The 22,500-nt window shown below is 37.5% G+C and overlaps 3 long non-coding RNA genes across 5 annotated transcripts in view; 1 reads left to right on the top strand and 2 right to left on the bottom strand.

The window, feature by feature from the left end:
* Positions 1-22,500, top strand: part of LOC148725002 (uncharacterized) — a 33,229-nt gene that overhangs the window by 6,774 nt on the left and 3,955 nt on the right. The window contains exon 3 of one of the 2 annotated variants that reach the window (XR_015991191.1): positions 15,279-15,329. This is a non-coding gene — a long non-coding RNA (uncharacterized LOC148725002). Of the gene's footprint in view, positions 1-8,321; positions 9,305-15,278; positions 15,330-22,500 lie in introns of those variants that run through there. The other variant, XR_015991190.1, reaches the window with a different exon arrangement.
* LOC111330740 (uncharacterized) lies at positions 7,250-13,135 on the bottom strand. 2 transcript variants are annotated; one of them, XR_015991187.1, is made up of 3 exons: positions 12,825-13,135; positions 12,701-12,749; positions 7,250-8,037 (listed from the first exon to the last, which is right to left on the bottom strand). It is a non-coding gene; the product is annotated as an uncharacterized LOC111330740 (long non-coding RNA). The 2 variants fall into 2 exon arrangements; XR_015991188.1 differs by lacking the exon at positions 7,250-8,037 and adding an exon at positions 8,913-9,863 and having other exon boundaries at positions 12,825-12,984.
* On the bottom strand, positions 15,064-17,771 carry LOC148725003 (uncharacterized). Its single transcript, XR_015991186.1, has 3 exons — positions 17,320-17,771; positions 15,876-15,967; positions 15,064-15,318 (listed from the first exon to the last, which is right to left on the bottom strand). It is a non-coding gene; the product is annotated as an uncharacterized LOC148725003 (long non-coding RNA).

The following is a 22,500-nucleotide window of genomic DNA, read 5'->3' as shown; positions in this document are numbered from 1 at the left end:
GCGTGAACTCGGGCTTTCAATATCGCACATCTGGAGTTATCTTTAAGGCACTGCCATATTGCCATTGTTACTGTCGTCACGCAATTTCGTCATTGCCGGTCATGAATAAGTCTACTTGTGTTTATTTTTGTCTGCTGGGGTGTAAGAAATGTTATGGTGCTAGACAAAAATCAAACTAATACATTTCCATATAGGAGTAGGTTCCTACAGATGCCAAAGGTTGAAATTCAAGGACTTTTCAATGAATTTGAAGGCCACTTTTTTAGAAAATTGAAAGACCACTTTTGGAAAGGTTTGCATAAGCAATCATGTAATTATTTAATATCATTTCTCAACTTTTCCATGAAAGTACTATAATTTTCAACTTGAAAATTACTTAACAGAAAACATTACAAAAATCAAGCCCTGGTCCTCAAATTCAAGTACTTTCAAGGCCTTGAATTTTTATTTTTAAATTCAAACATCTTCAAGGACTTTCAAGGCTTTTCCGAACCCTGAGTAGGTAATGTATTTGCCTTTAACTGCATGGAGAAGGGAATTTTTTATCTACTATTGGTACCAAGTCATAGTTTGTTGCCAAATGTTCACCCAGGGGGAGACGGTTGTCAGAAATCAGTGAATTGAAGCAATATTAATGTTCAATTGCTTCCTTGTTTGTTATTGTAAATCAAAGAGCATAAACTCATTGCAACACATTGTTGTCCTGAATTTTGTCCAAATACCAACTCATTAGCTTAACTATATGGTGCCGTTACTGTTTTTCATTTTTTCTATTTGTTTATTCTTTTTCTCTATTTTTACGGCACAGCTTACGCAGTCTTATTATATAAGATATTCCCGTTAATAACCTTTAGACCCCCAAATCACACACAGTACACTTGGGCCGCCAATGCTGTAATGAACAATACGAATGTGCGTTTGATGCTTTTCCAGGAAACATGAAAAATAGGTAGTATAATACTGTATGTGGCTACTGCCGATAGCACAATTTTTATAGCATCGAAAAGAACAAGAGCTTGTATAATGATGATACTTGGAGAAAATGTTGCTGAAGATTTGCCCAAAATTTTAACGAAAGCCTTTTATTTCTAATTCGTCGGTTCGTGCAGAAGCGTTGAGTCCGTATAAGTTGTTACACCTTTCGTTCCATTCGGATCAAGGCAGACCTTTCGGAGCTCAAATAAAAACAATATATTTCGAGGAATAATCAATTCCAAAAATAATGAAAATTTGACACTTAAAAGTGGAAGGAATCAGCTTTGGACTGACGAAAATGCGATTCCCAAAAGCGACAATGACCACGACTGCAAAATGAAAACAGAACCTGCTGACTTGAGGTGAGGCCTTGCAATACTCGGGCTATTATTTGGATCGGTAAATGTTATTTTAAGTGTTAATATATCCCATCACATGTCTGTTATTTTGTCTCTAGGTTATTCGGTACCCAGCGTTAAGCGATTTTATGTCATGGCCGTGAAGTCATGTAAACAACGATTCTAGCATGGTGAAATCTATTATCCTTTAGGCCTCGAAAATGCAAGAAATTTGACCATTTTTGCTTCTGATTGGCCTACTTTAGCCCTTTTATGAATAAAAATATATTTCTTGGTCATTTCGCCGAGAATTTTATCAATGTCTTCTTGTAGCACGCGATTATCAGGTAACCCCGACAAAATTGCATATTGGCTTTGAGCTTGTCCAGCGATTTGTATCTTAACGTACTGTTTATTTCTGAGGAAAACAAATGGAGTAAAGCTATCAGTTGTTATCCATTAATAAACGGAGCAAAGAGGAGAAAAACAGGCGGGATTGAATATCATGAAGACGCCGATACAACTGTGATGGAAGCTGAAAATGTCCTGCACAGAACGTCTTTCCGCGAAAAGTAAATAAACGATTTTCTCCAAATATATGTAACTTATAGGATATCTTCGGTTGTTGTTACATGCTCTCCTTGGTCCATCAAGGAGTGAAGAGGGTTTGCAAACATTCACCTTTTAAAGTATTCGCAAAGCTTTTCGAGATTCTACAACAAACGAGATGGAAGCTTCCAAGGGACATTTTATTTATTTTTTCGACTTCCCGCTTTTTTTGATCACGTGACTCATTCAATTAATCGCGTGACTGATTCCTCGTGGAAAACTTAGAGTTCGGCTGCAGCGAGGTTCTTACCGCCCAATATCGGTGATTCCAATAATGGCGAAGGTGTTTGAAAGGATAGTTTATGAACAGTTATATGCCTATTTGGAAGAGCACGATATTTTATGTCAAAACCAATCAGGGTTTCGTGCTAATCATTCAACTGTAACAGCTTTGTTGGAAGCGACAGATTCTTGGGCATATAATATTGATAACGAGAAAATCAATGGAGTCATTTTTCTAGATTTGAAAAAAGCTTTTGACACTGTTGATCATCAGATCCTTCTATCGAAACTAAACTATTATGGTATACATGGAAAATCTTTCAGATGGTTTCAGTCATATTTGGAAAACCGAACACAAAAATGCTCTGTCAACGGGTCGCTATCCAGTAGCTACTCGTTGACTTGCGGCGTCCCTCAAGGGACCATTCTCGGTCCATTATTGTTCTTATTATATATCAACGATCTTCCAAATTGCTTATCAAATTGTAAACCGAGAATGTATGCCGATGACACGCACCTCACATATGCGGGAAGCAATCTTCAGAACGTTCAGTTTTGTCTAAATGAAGACCTAGAAAACGTCTTCAACTGGCTACAAGCGAACAAACTCACGTTGAACATGACTAAAACCGAATTCATGCTAATAGGGTCGAGGCAGAGACTGAATACTCTCACAGCTTCACCAACAATTAGAATGAACAATACTCAAGTGAGCCAGGTTTCAGCTACAAAATCGCTTGGTGTAATAATAGACGATAAACTCGATTGGCATAGTCACATCGAAAAACTAACGAAAAAGATCGCCTCTGGTATCGGGGCCCTAAAGCGAATTAGGCACCTGATCCCAGCATCAACCTTACATCTCATCTACCAAGCTTTAGTAAAACCTCACTTTGATTACTGTGACATTGTTTGGGGTAGCTGTGGGAAAACGCTACGAGACAAACTGCAGAAATTGCAGAATAGAGCAGCCCGTGTGTTGACATTCTCTAACTATGATGCTGATGCAACTGAGCTACTCGAGTTTTTAGGGTGGAAAAATCTTGCACGCCAGCAGGAAATCCATAAAGCCACCATGATGTTTAGATGTCTGCACGGGCTAGCTCCAAGGTATCTATATTCAAAGTTTACGTGGCGTGACTCTGCTTATGACCTCAGGGACTCTGAAAATAAGCTTAATGTTCCACTACCGCGCACTAATTATTACAGAAAAAGCTTTAGCTACAATGGCACCACATTATGGAACAGTTTACCACGCGATATAAGGAACACAGAGTCTCTGGGGTTATTTAAACGTAAGATCAATGACATTTTTTAAGTCTAACGCACGGCATTCACGGAAAACAGCTTTAGTGTTATAGTATGTAGTTTTAATTTTAAATATCTTAGCGTATGTGATATGTATTTTTATAGGCTGATGAATTGATCGTGTCTAAATAAAGATTACAATACAATACAATACAAAGCAAAATTAGCTTTGGTGAGTGCTGTAATCAGTAAGGATCTGTCTCAATATATGTGGTACTGGTTAAAGGTTATAGCTTATTGTAGGCCAGAGCAGGAGGTTCCTAGCTAAAAATGAGTCTCTCCTGCTCAGTTTACAGTCCAAGTGCTCAATTTAATTGGGTTAGTTCTTAACCTAGATACACTAAAGAATCGGAGATGCATAAGTTCAGCCAGTATTTATTATATTTGATTACATTGCATCGCTACGTGATGTAACGATAAATTAGATTCCTTAACATTCAAGGAGTATCACGCAAAATGAAGCTTACCTTGGCAAGTTTTTGATACCGTTCTCAATAGCTTCAGTGAATGCGGAAAACATCTGGTCACTGGGTGATGCTCGATGATAAGCGTGCATCTGTTACGTGCTATTATTTTCGGTCGTATTATATATATTTAACATCAAAACATTATTTGATCTTGAAATTCGATTTGGCGGCGGTGATTTTTCGCCTGATCATTATAATAAGTTTCTGGAAGGTTCATTAACTTGAGTGACTGATATTTAGACAAATAATTAACTTTCAGTATCAGTTAGTTATGACTCATAACAGCTCGGAGCTGTTATGCCGGGTCAAAACATAAAAAACATGGCGGGATAATCTTGAGAACCAGGTCTGCAAATTTCTCTTAAATGTCTTAAATCAGTTGTAGTCGTCAAAATCACTGCATCTCCTGAGAGGTTATTATCCATCCTAGTACCGCGTGGTTGACCTCGAATGGGGCGGATTAGTTTATTTTCTTCATTCAAATTACTGAAATAACAGCATAGCTAGCACGAGCTGCATCGACCAGCTGACCGATTGCATATTCGATCAATAAGACATGAAAATACACGTATTAGAAGTTTTGACGAAAACCAAAAACCAAATGATAAAAAACGGAAAATCCGCTAAACCGCAATGAACAGTAGAATCGAATGAAAGTGCTCCGCAAGTAAACTCGTGAATTGACAGATGACTTATTTTATTTTTGGATTATGTTTAGTGTTATCTGCATGGTTTAGGGAATTTTGTGGTTCAGATTTCGCGTTAACTCTGTCGGCTGAAGAGGTATGATAAATTAAGTCTCTAGTCGATAACTATTCCACGTGATGACCGGTCAGTCCACAGACAATTGTTAAGATATACTGATTTATAGTAAGTCAAAGAATCAGCCATTTTAAACTCAACAATATTTATTTTGCATTAAGAACGTTTTTTACATAAATTTCTTGTGTGAACACCGACAAAAGTGACAGAAGAACTATAAGCGAGCTGAAACAATGCAAGAATAAACTACAACAGATGTGGAAAAATGCTATACGTGTATAAGTTTATAATTGTCGTGAGTAATCACTACTACACAATTATTTCCCACTAAGAAAGTGTTTTACAGGATTTATGTGAGCAACGACAAAAGTAGACTTAATATTGAAATGTAGTAGAAACAATGCTCAAATAAACTACAACAAAAATAACAAGAAAACTTAGTTGTCGCGAGTAATTCTGTGCTACATTGCGACACGTTTAACGATGTTTTGGTTGTTGTAATAAACGGTGAAATTATTCAAGAGCAACAACTTTTCAAAGACCGTATGGAGAGTGTTGCCGGTCATTTGCTGATAGCCGAGTCTTCTTTAAGCTTATATCTTCTAATTTAGACTTTTTAACGCAACTTATTTTACTTAAGGATGGACAGCGATTTAAAAGTAAGTAGCGAGCGTACCTCATTTGCATGATGTTTACAACCCAACGAGAGATCGAGCGAAACATTTTTCCATCAAGTAGCAACTTTTCAAATATCCTGCCATCTTTCACGGTTTGGAGAGTGTTGCCAATCATTTGTTGAATGGCCGAGTCTTCTTTAAGTTTATATCTTCTAATTTAGACTTTTGAACAACTTATTTTAGTTAAGGATGGACAGCAATTTAAAAGTAAATGACGAGCATAATGTTTACAGCCCAACGAGCGATCGAGGGACCTCACTTACTCGCTATCCATCATAATCCGTGTTGTGCACGCGCAATTCATTAAAAGTTGGTCCAAAAATAGCCAAAACCGCAAAACCTAAAGTCCCAATGCCCCCCTCCACGCACAATGACTTAATTTGATTGTTGTTACCTTCCAACTAAAGTACATTTGCGAATGGAATCGTTTTAAGGTCCCCTATCTTGCCTTTCAAATTTTTAGGTTAAATTCCCATCCAAATTCTTATCTCCTGCCTCTTCCGTCAACATGTATTTACGTTTAGAGAGGGTCATTGTGTGGGGAAAGGTCAAATCTGATTTGAATTGTTAGCTCCACTAACCTGTTTCTGTTACTAAGTCGGGCTTTTATAACCTTGTGTGAGAACTTGATACATGACAGCTCTGAGATAGATGGATGTGAGAAGTATTTTCTTACATTCTTAGGTCACTGATGTTTCAGTCTCCTTCGCAGCCGTTATGCTTGGTCTTGTCACGCAACGCGCTCCCCCCACCAACACCACCATCGTGTCATGAAGTATACTGATAAACTCTCTCCTCATCACGTAATAGTCTTGACCAAGAGCTTGACATATTAGAGAGATTTAGCACCGTGTTTACGTGACACGTAGACGGCAAGAGTGTCCACGTGATCTTGTTTTTCCCGCCATTTTTTACGTTTGCCGGTTGCGCTTTACTCTTTCTACTAGAAAGTAACCTGTTTCGCGTTTGCCGTGTAAATAAGATTTTCTTCACTCTTTCTCACACGAAAGTTAATTTTTAGTTTTCAAAATACGACAAATAAAGCAGCGAAACGTTGGACTTGGATTTTTCACCGTAAGGGCGACTATCTTTTTTTATGGCGGTATAGCTGTGTAGGAGATCAAAGTGCTGAGGGTTTCCTGTTTCTTAAAAACGACAGCCGTGTTTTCTTTGTACCACTCTTCGTCCGACATGTTCTTCGAAGAGGAGAGTACGTTCGTGTTGAAAATAACAATAATCGCATACACAAAGATATATAGATATATCTGTCTACATCTTGGAAATGTTCTTTTATGATAAGTGCTTTTACTCAAAAAAAAAAAATTAACCCTTTCGCTGCGGGCCATTTTTTCACCCCTGTGCGGGCCTAAAATTGGGATTTTCGCAAACTTTTTTTTTAAATTAAATTATCATGTTTTTAAACGATTCTTAGCTTCAGAAATCAGTTTTTTTTTGATAAAAACTAGCTATTATTTACATTATTTGTAGATTTTGTCAATAAAAAATGTCACTTAATAATGATATTCAGTGTGGTAGATATTCTGATATGGTATGATATTCTGTGTGATACGTAGTCGTCATTTTCGCCTTCTTCCGAGCCAGAAAAATCATCCTCGTCTCCTGAATCATCCCAGACTCTTTCCAAAACATCATTGACTGTTAATCTACTCATAACTGGCGGATGAATGAAAGATACACTTGCAAAACGCTCGAAAATACACTCGTGAAAAAACCAAGATGGCGGCTAGCAGACGGCTAGCATCGAAAAAATAACACTGGGCACAAATCATAGGTTTAAAGGTCATATATCTCTCACCAAATGTATTCTTCGTTACCAGGCCCTTAGAAGTCTTGTTATATGCGGTCTAATTGTTTTTACGATGTGCGTAAGTTTTCATATAAAGGCTATACTTGAGGACGTACTGAGTACGTCCTTGTAGCATATGTGTAATCTGAAACAGGACGTACTGAGTACGTCCTTGTAGCAGTGAAAGGGTTAATAAATAAACAGATAGCAATCACATACAGCTGTGCATCTTCGGTACAAAATGTAAAGAAGGACTTTATTTCGCCTTCAGCTGAGTTCCTTCAAAATAAGCTAAAATAAACCGACAATAGTGCTTGAGCGCCCCTGCGGCGGATGGCGGCTCATCTTAATCCCATAGGCTGTTTGTCTCTTTCGATGAAAGTTTATTTCCCTCCATTTTTTAACTAACTGTGGGAAATTTGTTTCAGTTTGGTTCTTCTTCGCTTGGCTTTATGCACTGAAATGATAGTTGCTCTTTTGCTATGAATACATTTTTTTTTCTTTTTATCGTATTAGCAAGTTAGGACTCAATTTGTATCCATGCACATATCTTTTAAGTCTTCAAACATCATGCTGTAAAGTAAACTTGTCTTTGTTTCCATGACCAGATATCCTGTTTTCCCATATATCCTGTTCGTCATATCTTGCCAGCTGATCCAAACCGTAAATTCAGACCAACTCAGGGTCTACTCAAAACAACCAATGTTTCTTATTTTAGATCTATCTGCCTGGCATGGCATTTGTCAAGTTAAAAACATGTGCCCTACCGCTTTTGCGTCTTGCTTTTGCGTCTTGCTTTTGACATATGACACAGCGAAAAAGCATGCGGTTTTTCAAGCTCCGCCATAACTGTGTTCCGCAGCGGGGAATGACTGTTGCAGACACAAAATATAAATTTCGAAAAACATAAGAAAAACATTAGTATATTTTAGGAAATTCAAGAAAAGAAGGGATCGATTGATAATAAAAGTCATAGAGATGTGGCACTTGAATGTGAAAAATGTGAAATATCATTTTAATATTTTACTATTTAATATTTAAAAGTATTCTTTTATTTCGTGAATACATGAAATATTTGTAGCACTACGTGAGGGCAGAAGCGACAAAGCGGCCTTGCGTAATGTGTTTTTAATTATAAAACTGTTGTTGTTTGTAGGCTGACGAACGAAAAACTTTTCATGATTCTTAAAGGAATGATCGCGGTGTCCCCTTCGCGGAAACTTTCAATGGTCGTACAGCTAAAAAGCAGTTTCTGTGGGTTATCTGTGGTCGACGGCTGCCATAATTCATAACGAATATTTTTCAAATAAAATTGTAATGGCTTTTTATTTTCACCATGCAGCTGCAATTTACTTCATCGATCAGCTGTGGGTTTTTACTATTTTTTGTCAAACTCCGATCGACCTCAAATCCACTCGCGGTTTTTCAGATGCACGGTAAAATTGGATGCCGCTGAGTTTGAGCAAGCTTGAGCGGCGAAACGAACAAGAAAGTCCACTAGCCACATAGACTAGGTATATACTTCGTCAGAGCGAATGGCTCTCTAATGAGGGGCTAACACTCAAAAGGTCAACTTCAGAAACTCTTTACAGAGGCCAAGTAACATTATCAACTCAGTTGATAAAGCCAAATAAACTCTTACCCCACCGACACGGCACCCCCTTTATGTATATACTATGTTTTGCAAAATTTATTTTTCGATTCCTTACTCGGAACTGGTCAGTTCATACGACCACCACAAACTGTATAATATTAATCCAAGCTTTAATAATTATTCGATCTCAAAGAAATACATTAATAATTTGAAATGAGGAAAACGCAAATAAAGTCTCAATCTCGTAGCAAAATAAAAAAAAACGTGATTGGAAACTTATGTGGCGGGTCGTAACAACAGTCTCTACCGGTTAGCGGATTCAGGTCAGCGGATTTTTGAACAGACTGAAAACGACTTCTCTCTCTTTTCGGTTCTTCTGAAAAACTGGTTTGAAGCATTATAAGTTCAGTAATACTTTTGAATCACCGTACGGAATTAATGTCATTCAAGGTTAATCTTTTTGTGTGGGCCAGAACCTGTTTTGTCTCATTCATTTATTTTTTTCGGTTACGGTTCTGATTTCATGCCTTTTTAAAGAGTGGCTAGTCAAAAAAACGTGGCTAGTCACTCAATTTATCCCAACCTGTACTACATAAGTTTTATGTGTACCAGTAAAGCCATTTTTTTTTTTTTAACGAAATCGCAGAGTGGCACCGAGAGTTTTACTGTTCATCAGTGTTCTCATGCCAAATTTTTCTATCAACAAAATCTTGTAACTTAGTTCGGTGATAGGAATTTAAAAACTGTGTAGGTGTTGTTCTGTGTTAAAAGGTCTGCATGCACACCATAGTTCCTGGATGTCACATTAAACGTGGGCTCGTTTTCAGCCGCTCTCACGAATCCAGTCAGTTTGTGGGCTCATTTTCCGGACAGTGACTAAACGCATGCAGAAGCATAGGCTTCTGCCCTCTGTGTCCTCCGGTACGCTTTATCAGAGCTTTCCAGTCTTCACTTCAGCTACATACTCAGCAGTATATCAGCGTAGGTTGCCCCTCTCATGATCAAACATCCACAATGTGATTTTTGTATACAATGACTCGCCTCGCCCAAAGCTTGTAAGTATTAGCCTGGGTACTGCTTTGATCATTCAGGGGCTTGTATGACCTGTGTGATAGTCAGTTATGTTAAATTAGAGGGTATAGTCTCTCCTTTCGAAGTAAGAAACTGCCCTATGAGTTTCACGGTACCTCGGGAGTGCAGTTGCTCGCAAAAAAAAAATTTTCAAACATTTTTTTGAAAAGTAACTGTCACGATGTGACACCTGTCAATTAAAGAGGAAAGAAGCATACGCTTTTGAAGAAACAGTAGTACTGGTGTGACAAACACACACGAGTTAACTGATCATGCGACGATTTTCTCGTAAAGAGAAAAACAGAGATCTTACGGAAAGTATTTTTTATTTCCAACTACGATTAATCTTCGAAGATTTACGTCTGTTCTGTTTTAAAATGTCACAGAAAGTCAAATTGTAAGTGAATGCAAATAGGTGTTTTGGAGTTGTCAGTCTGCTCGTTTGTTTTCTGTAAAGGCGTGTGTAAATCGGTGTTTCTTCCACCGAAAAGCTGAAGTCGATGAGACTCTTTCTACCTAGACACAAGGAGATTTAATGCGACTTTTATTCATCGAATTCCTGCGTTTCTGCCGTGAAATTTACGACGAAATAAACAATTTTTAAAATAAGAGAAAAATCGAGTTTCCAGATGAGAAATTTACGACGAAAGTGTATTTTAAGATTGAACTGCTGCTGAATAAAATTCTTTCTTTGTTAGCCTAAACTTATAAAATCGTTTGTATCTGGCGCATGTCAAACCCATTTGTAGCTTAAAGGTCAAACAGGGATTGTCACTCACTGAATTGGCTCGCCATTGAGTCTTGTGATCGCCTTCGTATGAAATTATTTTTTTTGTTGTTGTTGTTAAGTCCGCGTTTTACTAGTCAGCGTTTTACTAGTCCGCGTTTTACTAGTCTGCGTTTTACTAGTCAGCGTTTTACTAGTCCGCGTTTTACTTGTCCGCGTTTTACTAGTCCGCGTTTTACTAGTCCGCGCTTTACTAGTCCGCGCTTTACTAGTCCGCGCTTTACTAGTCCGCGTTTTACTAGTCCAGTCCAGTCCAGTCCAGTCCAGTCCAGTCCTCGAAATACCATATGCCCTCCATAACAAGATAGTGCACGCTAAAGCATGAACCGATATTCATTAGAACATAGCTAGCAGAGTCGCGCAATCAAATTCATTATACGTAAGCGTGCTCAAAATCCCGATAGTGCACGCTGATAGCGTCAGCAAATCCGACTTCCAGAAATTTTTTTTTCGCGCGAGCGGCCATTGCTAGTGCGGGGAAAAATAATACATTTCGCGACAATAATGGATACAAACAGAAACTCGGCCTGCTAGTCCGAAAACGAAGACAATGTTTCGACCTTTTCCCATGGGCTAGAGTTCTTAAATGAGGCAGAAAAAGAGAAAAACAAAGGAAAAGGAAACTCGGCATCAGCGCCGTCACGATTCGCTTCAACGGATATTGTTGTCCGTTTTTCGCGTCGCATTTGATGCACTATTCCACCGGCTATGATCTAAAACAATTGGTTCATGCTTTCAGCTGTGCACTATCGAGTTATGGAGCACGCACGCGGGAAGTTTGGAGAGCACGAAAGAAGCTAGAGTTGCCCTCGCTTCTTTCGTGCTCTCCAAACTTCCCGCGTGCGTGCTAGTAAGTAAGTAATTTTTTATTTAACCACATATCGCATATGAGCTTTTAGCTCGTTTAAATGCAAATGTGGAAACCCACCCATCCCACCCCAAGGGAGGACATCCATCACACAGTAATCTCGTGCGTGGGAAATTAACGTCTCCTGCCCCTAACCCTGCTGGAGACGGGACCTCCATTTATTCGTCCCTATCCGAGAAGACTAGAATATCTAACCATTTCTAGATGTTAAAGAAAGGAAGCATATTCTTCTCAGTTAATTTTTAAGACCCTGAGTGTTGGTCCGGCCGGTATTGAACTCTCGACCTCCCGCACAGCAGTCCGGCGCTCTCCCAATTGAGCTAACCAGGCGGCGGTTATATAGTATAGTGCACGCGGTTATATAGTATAGTGCACGCTAAAGCATGAACCAATTGTTAATTATACACGGCACCTTTGCATCATGGGTACACCTAGTTCAAAGAATAGCGCAACACCTTTCGGTTGAAATAATAAGGGTTTTGGACAGATTTTCTGGGGAGTAGAGCACACGCCTACCAGTTTTTGCCCTTTGCTAATATTCCTTTTTGACTCAGTTACACCATTTAGGTTGAAAACAGGTAAGTACGAGCTCTATCGAATGTCTACCTTAAATGTTTGGTGGTTTGTGTAAATTGAACGCTCCAACAGCAGCTGCCTCGTGTTCAAATTGGGAAGGTAAGCAAAGGTTAGGCTGAAACGTGACCTTTTTTCAGAAAATATCGAGCTTTGTAGTAAGATGGAAGATTTCAGGGTTATTTGAGTACGTAACTAATTTGTATTCACAAGTGGTGATCGCGTAAGCTACATTTGTTTTCAACACGACGAAGCGCCAATTTGTCTGAAATTAACATTTGCACATCACAAAGCAGCACACGTAAACATATCCTCGCGCTCGAAAGTGATCGAGTTTTCAACATTCTGCGTTTAAAATTTTTGGATAAATGGAAAGTAAAGACAATTCCTTAACTCTAGCAGTACTTGTTTCACTAAAACACAATGTCTCAGAAAACGCTTCGAACCTTTCTCTAACGAGCTCAATTGCAATATGGCGGCTCTAACTTCCCAAATGATGAACCTCTCTTCTTACAACTTCCGATATGACACCGTAATGGAGGTTGCGTCGACAAGTTTTTTTCGTTAGCTCAACAAAATCCTTGAACGATCACAAATTTAAAGACAAGGCGTCGTGGTGACACGATTTTCATTTTTACTCACCTAGTTGGTTGGCCGAGTCTTCAATTTTCCTCCTTTCCACGTGGCAATTCTGAAAGCCAAAGCATATGTCTCTTTGAGATGCGGAATATGGAGTATTAAACGCAAAAACTCCTTGTAGACCTACCTGTTGTACAAACATGATTTCCCTTGCTCATCACAGAGCCTTTTTTTTTCTGGCCATCACTTTCAAACTGCCAACTGAACTGCAAAGGTGTATAATTCACCATTTTCTACCGCATCAGTTATTGACGGGTTGGCGTTTTGTGTGTTGCAATGTAATCTTGGTGTGATTGGTTATCAGAACAGGCATTAGCCAATAACATGCCTGTCTCCATGACAGTGTTGCTGACGTCAGCTGCCCTGGGGCATGGCAACTTAAGGCTTTTTCAGTTTTGTCAGAGTAGACAAGACAGTCATTGTTGTCGTTAAACAATGAAATACATTTGGTGTGGATCACTCTCTTAAACAATAGTTCTTATGAAATAATTTGAAAGACAAGTGTTATTAACCATACCAAGCCTTAAATTTGTTTTTAGCAGTCGCATTGATTTACAGTAAATCAGAAAATTTGTTCTGATGGTTAGTATTATACAAAAGCAAATAGTGTCTATTAGAACATACGGATAATATTTCATTTTAAGAGGAAGTGATGTATTGTTTTAACTGTCAGTGGCGACTCATCACTAGCAATTTATTACTGGGAAGGTCATTCATCTTTATTCATTAATCCACCATTCTGATCTTTGGCATATTCATTTGTTATTCAACTACACTCTGTAGAGTACAAATTATGCCTAAGACAAGTACAAATATCAGGTGATATTTGTATTTTAGAGAACTGTTTAGACAAGTTTTCTTGCATTGTGCAAGCGATGAATTGGATTGAAGTTTCAGAAAAAATGGCAGGTGGTTTGAATTATTTTTCAGACAACAGAAACAGCAACATGACAATGTGCCAATTCTGTTCTGCTTTGCATACTCTGTCACGCACTCTCCCTAAATAAATATCTATGAAATTTGCCTGCACTGAAATAACAGTTTGGTGTATAGACCACTTTCATAAATGGCTGCCGGATTAATATTCTTTTGTTTAAATTTAAATTTGCCTAGGTGGCCTCGTTCTCCAGTACAAAATTCAAAAGAATACATTATCTCAAGCGAGGCCACCCAGGCAAATTTAAATTTAAACAAAAGAATATTAATCCGGCAGCCATTTATGAAAGTGGTCTATTGGATGATAAATAACTTATTAGATGATTTGGTGTGTTGTATCATGGAGTATTTTACTCAAATATTTTGACAAGCCTGTCAGGCTCATCAAAATATGGCACAACTCACAAAATACTCATTGATATTACACAACAAAACTTCAGAAAAGATATATATATTCAAGTGTGTTCAACCAACCAGCAGATAGTCTTCACAGTTAATGTTACACAGTCATGGAAATTGAAAGTGAAAGCATTTTGACACACACAAAGTTCATTTCTGTAGTTCTCAAATTTCTAAAACAGCATAAATAGAAGGATTCAACCTTTTATCCTCACCAAAGCAAAAAGTGTCAATTTAAGTCCATTGAAACAGGCACACATGTAATCATCTGTTCTTGAAAAGGTCTAGATGTCTATGCAACCGAAGGTTTATTTTAATCATGCTTGAGATGAAACGCCATTAATTCAGGGACTTACCTCTGACTTTTTCTCTTGATGCTGAATACTTTGAAAGGCTATATAGAATTTATAACCAGGTTTGAAATCAAAATTTGCAGACAGTGGCATGGTTTGAAAAGCAGTGAGGCAAGAATTTATTTTTATACAGGAAATAGTGCTGCTTCCAAATTAAGTTTTTTGTCACCAAATTGGAACAAAGTACTGATTGAAATGAAGCTTTCACACCCTAGAAGGAAATGCATGTTTACAATGCTTCTTCATAATTTTTAAAGTTTCTGATAAGGAAAAAATAAAGACTCATTGTTAGTGTCATTCTTGGTGTGTGTCAATGTTGGGTTGATTTCATGGCAACATATAAATTGAGGTACCCTATTTTCATGGTATGGCACAGGGGAGGACACTCTGACCCTCAGATCGGTGCAAGCATACCTCAATGCTGTGATCTGTTTGGTGTGAGATACGCACATAATATAGCACTCAATTCACTAACATAGAGTAACGTAAAAGGGAAAAACAACTCCAACCACGTACTCTGCTGTAGATTTTCAAAGAGGGGATAATGTTATCGAGCAGATAAATCTCTATTCAGGGGATAAGTGACTAAGCAAAATGTTAAACTTACGCTATCCACCTGATAGAGATGTACCCAGTGGAATGTAATTATCCAGTCTTTTAACAACTGGGGTTATAATTTATGAAATCTGATAAAACAGTTATTTTATTGGTGCTTGTTGGATACAAGATTGGTTATAACTAACTCTTCCCTATGCACCTTGTTTCACCTCATCGGCTATTTACCATCTCTTAACTGATGTGCGCTCATGGAATAATTGTCAAATATAATTACTAATACTAAAATTGGAGCATGAATTCTGCTGGATACGTAAACATGTCATTTTCTTTTTTAGTTTTTGCAGGTCAAATGCGGAAGGGTAACATCCAGGAGACCTGAAAAAGATGTAAGATTTTAATTTTATTATATGAAATGTATGAAGCAGGTTTTAGATACTCTCTATATTGTAACACATTCTGAAACTAAAAGGATTTTCAGAAGATAGGGTTTAGAACCTGTGGTATTAATTTTGGAGGGGTATTCATTAGTACTGTTTGGATGGGTCTCTAAATGTGGTTGCTAAGAATTTATAACCTTTGACTTCCTATGCAATTTACATGAAAGGTTTCATGTCCTCTCCTTCTTAGAACTCCTCAGCTCTAGATAGTGGACTCTAACATGGCAGTCAAATCCCAAGTTCTGACATGTTCTCTGTTTTGGCTGATACACACTCATATATTATACACCTGTGTTCGGACAAAACCTTGGCCTCTCCATATGTCAATTATTATCCCCTCTTTGGAAAGATGTTGTATAATTTTGGCAGAAGTGAGGTGTAGATTTTTAATAGCAGCTGGATTTTGCACAAATTTTTATTGGTTCTTGCTATAAACAATCTATTGAATGACAGATTAATAAATAAAACCATGTCGGCATTTTAAAATTTTATTACCTCTTTATTGGATGAAACAAATAAATTCCATGCTGTCCTGGTTCTGTGCAGCACATGCTGGCACTGTTGTGAAACACTGGGTATTTGTGACCCTGCACAGAAAATGGACACTAATGCTTTTCCGTTTAAACTGTGAAACCATTTACTATCCATTCAAACAGGTCATGAAAGCGTTTAAATGATTTGCTCATCCATTAAAAAAAATTTGCATCAGTTTAAAAAATTTGCATCCGTTCAATGCTGTAGCAAAAATGTTTAAACAGTTTGCTTATCCGTTTAAAAAAAAAGCTATCTGTTTAACGTTTCAGGGAAAGCTTTAGACTGTTTGTTTATCATTCAGTGCTATGAGCAATGCGAAGTATCAATCTTGCGTTTGCTCAATACTCGCCAGTTCTTGATATACAGAACGACCGTACCTTAATTATTTTGGTTTTATCTTTTGCATGTAGAAAGTGAGTAACCGTCGCATCCTTCGACAAACGAGTTAAGTTAAAATATCCATTTGTAAAAACCTAGAGCATCGAGAGCCAATTGCAATGAAGCCATTCATTTGACCATGACCATGCCATTGATCTTGGTTGATCAGAACAGTGCACCTGATCTTGTTTACAGATTTACTGCAATCGAGATAACCCTCTCTTGGCTCCCATGTCATAGTTTTGAATCATTCCTCATAGCAACTAAATTTTATGTAGCTCAGAAATTTAGGCCATTGCATGGTGACATTGAGAAGGGCTAGAACCAGATCACTTAGTTGAAGGACCAGAAGATGTGTGGTTGATTTATTTTGCAGACCCCCAGTTGATGGACTACTGAATTGGACTGCTAAAACAGCTATTCTCTTTCTTTTTATATCATCTTGATTCATCTTTCTTGGTGTGACAGAGTCACTTAGGCTTATTTCCTACTTAAAACATGTTCTTTTTATTTTATTTTATGGAATTTTAGCGATTTGTCAGTAATGTTAGTAATGTGTTAATTGTATTATTCCTTTAACTGCCGATTTACCTTATGTAATTCCTGTTTAATTGCCGATTTCCCTTAGGTAATTCCTTTTTAATTAATCGCTCCTAACCCAAATTTGGTTTTAAGTTATTTTTACCTTTTCCTGTATTTTACTATAAGTTACAACCGTTTGCTCGGTGAGTTCAGTTGTTTTGTTGCCTTCCTGAGAGTGCCCTTAAAGCGGATTCTAAGCTATACTAGCTTTTGGTATGTTTCAGTATTTTATGTTTGTTTGAGTCCTAAGCTTAGCATGTAGTTGTTTCCATTTGTATTTTTGTAGTGATTTTCGGGTTAGAATTTGCTTAGTTTAGCCACATACTCTTTTTATCTTACTACTGTATCTTATTTATTTACTCTGACCTTTGTCGCACAGCATGTAATTTCTCTGCTATATGGACTTCAATTGTTTTCGTTTTAGCAGCTGTAATATTTTGCTTACCTGCTTCCAATTCATTGTTGCTACAATTCCTGTGTTTTCAGAACCAAATTATGGGTTCATTACACTAGTAATTTCATTTTCCCCTTTCACTGTTTTATACTGTATTAGCTCAAGTTGTAATATTAAGCCTAGCTCGTAGTCTTTGTTGAATTCATGCCTGGTGTAGCAATCACTATTTTTGATAGTTTCTGTCACACAATTTCCTGTTTTCAAGTACTTTGTTTGTTTCCTTTCTTTACGGAATTATTTCTGTCTGTAGGTTATCCTTTACTGTTAAGTACTTTCTCCTAATTCATTTTAATCTTGCTACATCATTTAGCTCATTGGAGCTTTGTTTTCTTATTTATTGTTTAGTGTCACTCGTTCCCGTTTTTTTATTGTACCGTTGCATTTATTTGCTGTGTAATAAACTTGTAAATCTTCCCTCACATCTTTTGTTCTTACGTCGACCGTTTTGGCCGTCTTACATTGGTTTTATTGACAATCATTTCAACGGCCCTGCTTGGTGCAAGACAGCAATTCGACCTTTTATTTGCAATAGAACTTCATTGCGTTATTTGACCTAGAAGCGTCTTGGCTTCCGACAAGGTGGCGGTATTGCGTATGCAAATTTGTTTTGTTAAACTTTGAACAAAAAAACGTGAGGTTCATTTTCAATGATAAGAATAAACAAAGGAGAAGATTATTAGTTTCTCTTAGTAGCCGTTCAGGAAATTTGGCTGCAAAACTATTCTCAGTAAAATTGTGCGTATCCCATGAATGTGACACGAAAACGGCAGTAGTTAACCCAGAAAATGCACAAATATAATTATACTAGTTATTATTTTTCTAATTATCATGCTCAATTATTTTGCTTTAAGATAATTATCCGTTGTCACTTGGAAGTTTTTCCGCAGAAGAGCTCACTGGCTCAACCACAACAATTTAACATTAATTTTTAGTTCTCCTTTTGTCAATTTTGGTTGACTGTTTCTCAGTTTAAGCTATCTGTTTTTGGACTTTGGTCAACCATTTAATGTTTCGTGCTATCCATTTATATTTTTGGTCAACTGTTTGAAGACCTAAGCTATCCATTTTTGGACTTTGGTCAACCTTTTAAATTTTTTGCCATCCGTTTAAGCGGTTATGGAAACCATTTAAATGCTTGAGTTTAATAGCCATTTACTATCTGTTTAAAACCGTTTTTCTAGACCGTTTGACAGAAAAGTGTTAGTGTCAGTTTTCCCGTGCTGGGTCGCATTTTCTACCATGGTTAAGTTGGATTTACTTAACAAAAACAGAAGCATAATGAGAAATATCCGATATTAATATTATTGGGCTATTCACCTTATTTAAACAGTTTCTTTCACTGGCATGATAAGGAAAATGTTGTTTTTCGCTACATAAACTTAGAATAACTTTTGGATAACTTTGCTGAACAAGAATTATCAAGTTTTTATTTTTTACAAATAAACCAACCGCAGTTCTTCTCAACTGCTAGTTAGGAGTCTTACTTGGACGTAAACTTGCTCCTGATACAGGTGCCGATGCAGCTAAATTTTTTCATTCTGGCGACCGAATCCTGAAAATTAGGCACCAATCAGGGAAATAGATTGCTTCCTCACAACATATTTAGAGATTTAAGGATTTCTAAAGGTAGATCTGCAGTAAACTTACTGGATAAGTTTGATTCAATTCTGTAAAACAGCACACACACTCAACAACTGCAAAATCTCTCACTACAGTGGATGCTATCTGGATATAAAATTTCATTTAAGACCCATTCTTGTGTCCCTCTTAGGGCAAAGGAAGCAAACACCAAACTTTCAACAGCATTTGAATGGAAACAGTCTTAGGGCTTGAAAAAATACTACTTTAAAATGATGTTCTTCCCTTTCGTTAAAATTATGAAAGATATTCTCTTGAGGTTCAGTTTTACCCTTCTAGCAGTTTCATCAAATTAACAATTTAAAAGAGTGTTTTCAAAACACCTTTAGGGGTTCTAGAGAATGAAGTTCTCCTAGAATTTTCTTTTTTTTTAATTTAGAAGCCCAAGACTTTATTTTAAATACCTATAAGTGGAGAAATCTTTTGATCATTTTAAACATAGGGATTTCAACTTTGCAGCTTGTGGGGTGGTGAATAAAGAGATGAATTCATGAATAGATAGTTGCATCAGGCAATAATTGGAAAATAAGGCTAACTAATCTATCTTAACTGTGTAAATGTAAATTAGATATCCACAATGTAAGGTCCTATCTGATCAATGGTTTAACTTTTAATTGGTAATTATTTTTACCTAACTAGGGTTCTTACGAAGATTTTTCAAAGGAGATAAAAACAGAAAATATAAGGTAATTATGTTACTTTCATCAGCAGGCAATGTTGTCAATGGTGGGTAGTTACTAAAACATGGAACCATCCAAAACCACCCACAACCACCCAAAAACCACCCAAAACAAAAAAGGTCACGCAAGCACGCAAAGGCCTGGGCAAGTAGGCTTGGCTACTGAGTTCAGCCTGGTTTCTAAGCAATTCCAGAAAGCAAATACATGCTTCCTGAATTCAATTCAATGAATTGTGTCTTGCAACTTCTTCCCTTAGTCAGTGACATGTTTTTTTCCGAAGGGCTCGCTGGATTGCTGTACAATTGCAAGAAGTGCACCTCATTAAAAACAAAACGTGTCTTGAACATGTGTGACCTCTCATGCGAAAACGTTCCTAATGGTAGCCGTTCGAACAGTGAATGGAACGGCAAGTAAACGGGTGACGAACGGCTGGGAAAGCTGTTCGAAACGGATGCTGTGAACAGATGAATGGCTAATTAAAATTTTTGAACGGATGAGGTCAAATGGATGAACGGCTAGTGAAAATTTTTGAATGGACGAGGTTGAACGGATGAACTGCTAATTAAGATTTTTGAACGGATTAGGTTGAATGGATGAACGGCTAATGAAAATTATCAAACGGATGAACAGCTAATTTTTTTAACACTGAGATGAGCCTCACAGATGAGATCGAATGGTTAAATGGCTAAGCGGTCGAACAAGTGATCGCCTGTGGAAATTATTTGAACAGATGGTTTCGTCAAAACGATTGCCGACACAGGCGTCCCAAGCTCTCGTCTTGGGCCAAAGTGAAGGATTATTTCATGAAAGTGTCACGCGTTGGGTGACGTGGTGTTAAGGTACCCGAGGTATGTTACACAATCTGTGAAAAGATCACTTGAAACGAGTCAAAACTTGATCGTTTGAATAGCTCGACTTCGCTTTCGGTGCATTCAAATGGATTATAATTAATATTTTTATTGTTGAATTTGACTGATTAAGATAAGATACAACCAAGGAACTTGCACGCGAAAAGCATACAATTCGATACTTCTCAACTTCAATTCAGGTTTAAATTTCCATAATCCCAGCTTTCCTGTCATTTCATCAAAAAATGCATTGCCTTGGTAACTGCTAACAACTTGTGTCAATTACTGCCATTTCACACAATCACAAAATGGAGAATTCAATGAGAGAAGATATGGATTGCGATCACGCTGAAAATGTTTCTACTATCGTTGCCAAAGTGCCAAGTGAACGCGGCTGAAGAATTTTCTCGAACGGATAGCTCGAACCGTTCGAATGGATGATGAATATTCAAGAACGGATAGCTGGAGGCGTTTGAATGGATTATGAATATTCAAGAATGGATAGCTAGAGGCGTTCGAACGGATGATGAAGTTTCTTAAACGGATAGCTCGAACTGTTCGAACAGATGATGAATATTCCAGAACGGATAGCTTGAGGCATTCAAACAGCATGCCAATCCATTCGAACGGCTGGTGAATGGCTATCCGTTTAAAAACAGCTAACGGTTCGGAACATTTTCCCGTGAGAGGTCACATGTATTCAATGTAGCATTTTAGCACATACCCTGCAGCAGAGGTTTTTTCCTACTCCCTTCCATGCTACAAGTAAAGGGAAAGTTGTCCTTTCCCTTGTAGAGTAGAAAAAAAACCTCTGCTCGTAGGGTATTAAGCACGTCGACACAACATTGACGTTGGAGTAGAAGACAAAAATTCCCACCACAAAAACACTAAAATACCTGCCTTAGGTTGCAAAACCTTTTTCATTTTACTGGTGTTAAAATTTGAGTTTGCGTTTACTATGCGCCAATGTTTCTTGTATTCTCATTTGTTAAAGTTCCTGTTAACGTCCAATTATCTGATTGCACCAGGGATATAAAAAATGTTCAGTATGATTGGTAAACAAAGAGAACTTTAAGTGGATAAGGTTTGTGTCACTTTCAACTATGATAAATGCTCTAATAGGTGTGAGGGGGACTTATTGGAGGGGGAGGAAGGGCAAGCTGTTACGTTATTTTTGTTTCTGATGAAGGGAGAGCTCATTATTTTGAAAAAAAAAAACTAGCTCTAGAGGATCTACTTGAAATAACATCACTTCCACCAAAAGAGGACTACCACACTGGTTAAAAGGCCTTTGGCCAAACCACAGATCAGGCTGTATGGTAAAATTTATGTCTTGTCTATTTAATTAGCTCTATAGGGAGAGCATGTGAAGTAGCTAATATCAAGTAAAATAGCCTCTCATCCATAACTAGCCATTTCAACTCCACCAACACCAAAAAAAAGGTTGTCCATTTTTTTTTTTTTTTTTTTTAAATTTTTAAAATTTTTTAAACATACTCTAGTGAGCAGCACAAAGCAACAGTTCTTGCCAACTTCTTTATTTTCTCCTACCGGTTTTGTCTGATAATGCAGACTTCGTCAGGGAGTTTGAACAAGATAGTGAAGGAACTTATTTTATACCTAATCATTGTAGTACAAAACACGTTTCAATAAGGGTGTGAACAGCGAAAAAACACCCTAAAAACATTACGTGCAGGATATGACTAAGATCCTGCATGACACTAAAAATGTGCAATGTTTAATTTTAGAAGGAAAATGTTTAATTTTGGGGCTCATGGATTTAATGAAACCAGTAGGGGAAAATAAGAAGTTGACAAGATCTGTTGCTGTGTGTTGCTCGCTAGAGTATATTTAAAAAAAAAAAAAATTAAAAATGTGGTCGCCATTCTAGATCACCCCAAGGACAAAAACATGTGGAGCAAAAAAATTTTTTGGGATCACTTTCTGAAATTGCTCAGAAACCAGGCTCAACTCAGTAGCCAAGCCTACTTGCCTAGGCCTTTGTG

Source organism: Stylophora pistillata, chromosome 8, assembly GCF_964205215.1.
Source record: "Stylophora pistillata chromosome 8, jaStyPist1.2, whole genome shotgun sequence".
Lineage (NCBI taxonomy): Eukaryota > Metazoa > Cnidaria > Anthozoa > Scleractinia > Pocilloporidae > Stylophora > Stylophora pistillata.
Note: the sequence above shows the minus strand (reverse complement) of the source record. Positions and strands in the feature narration are given on the sequence as shown.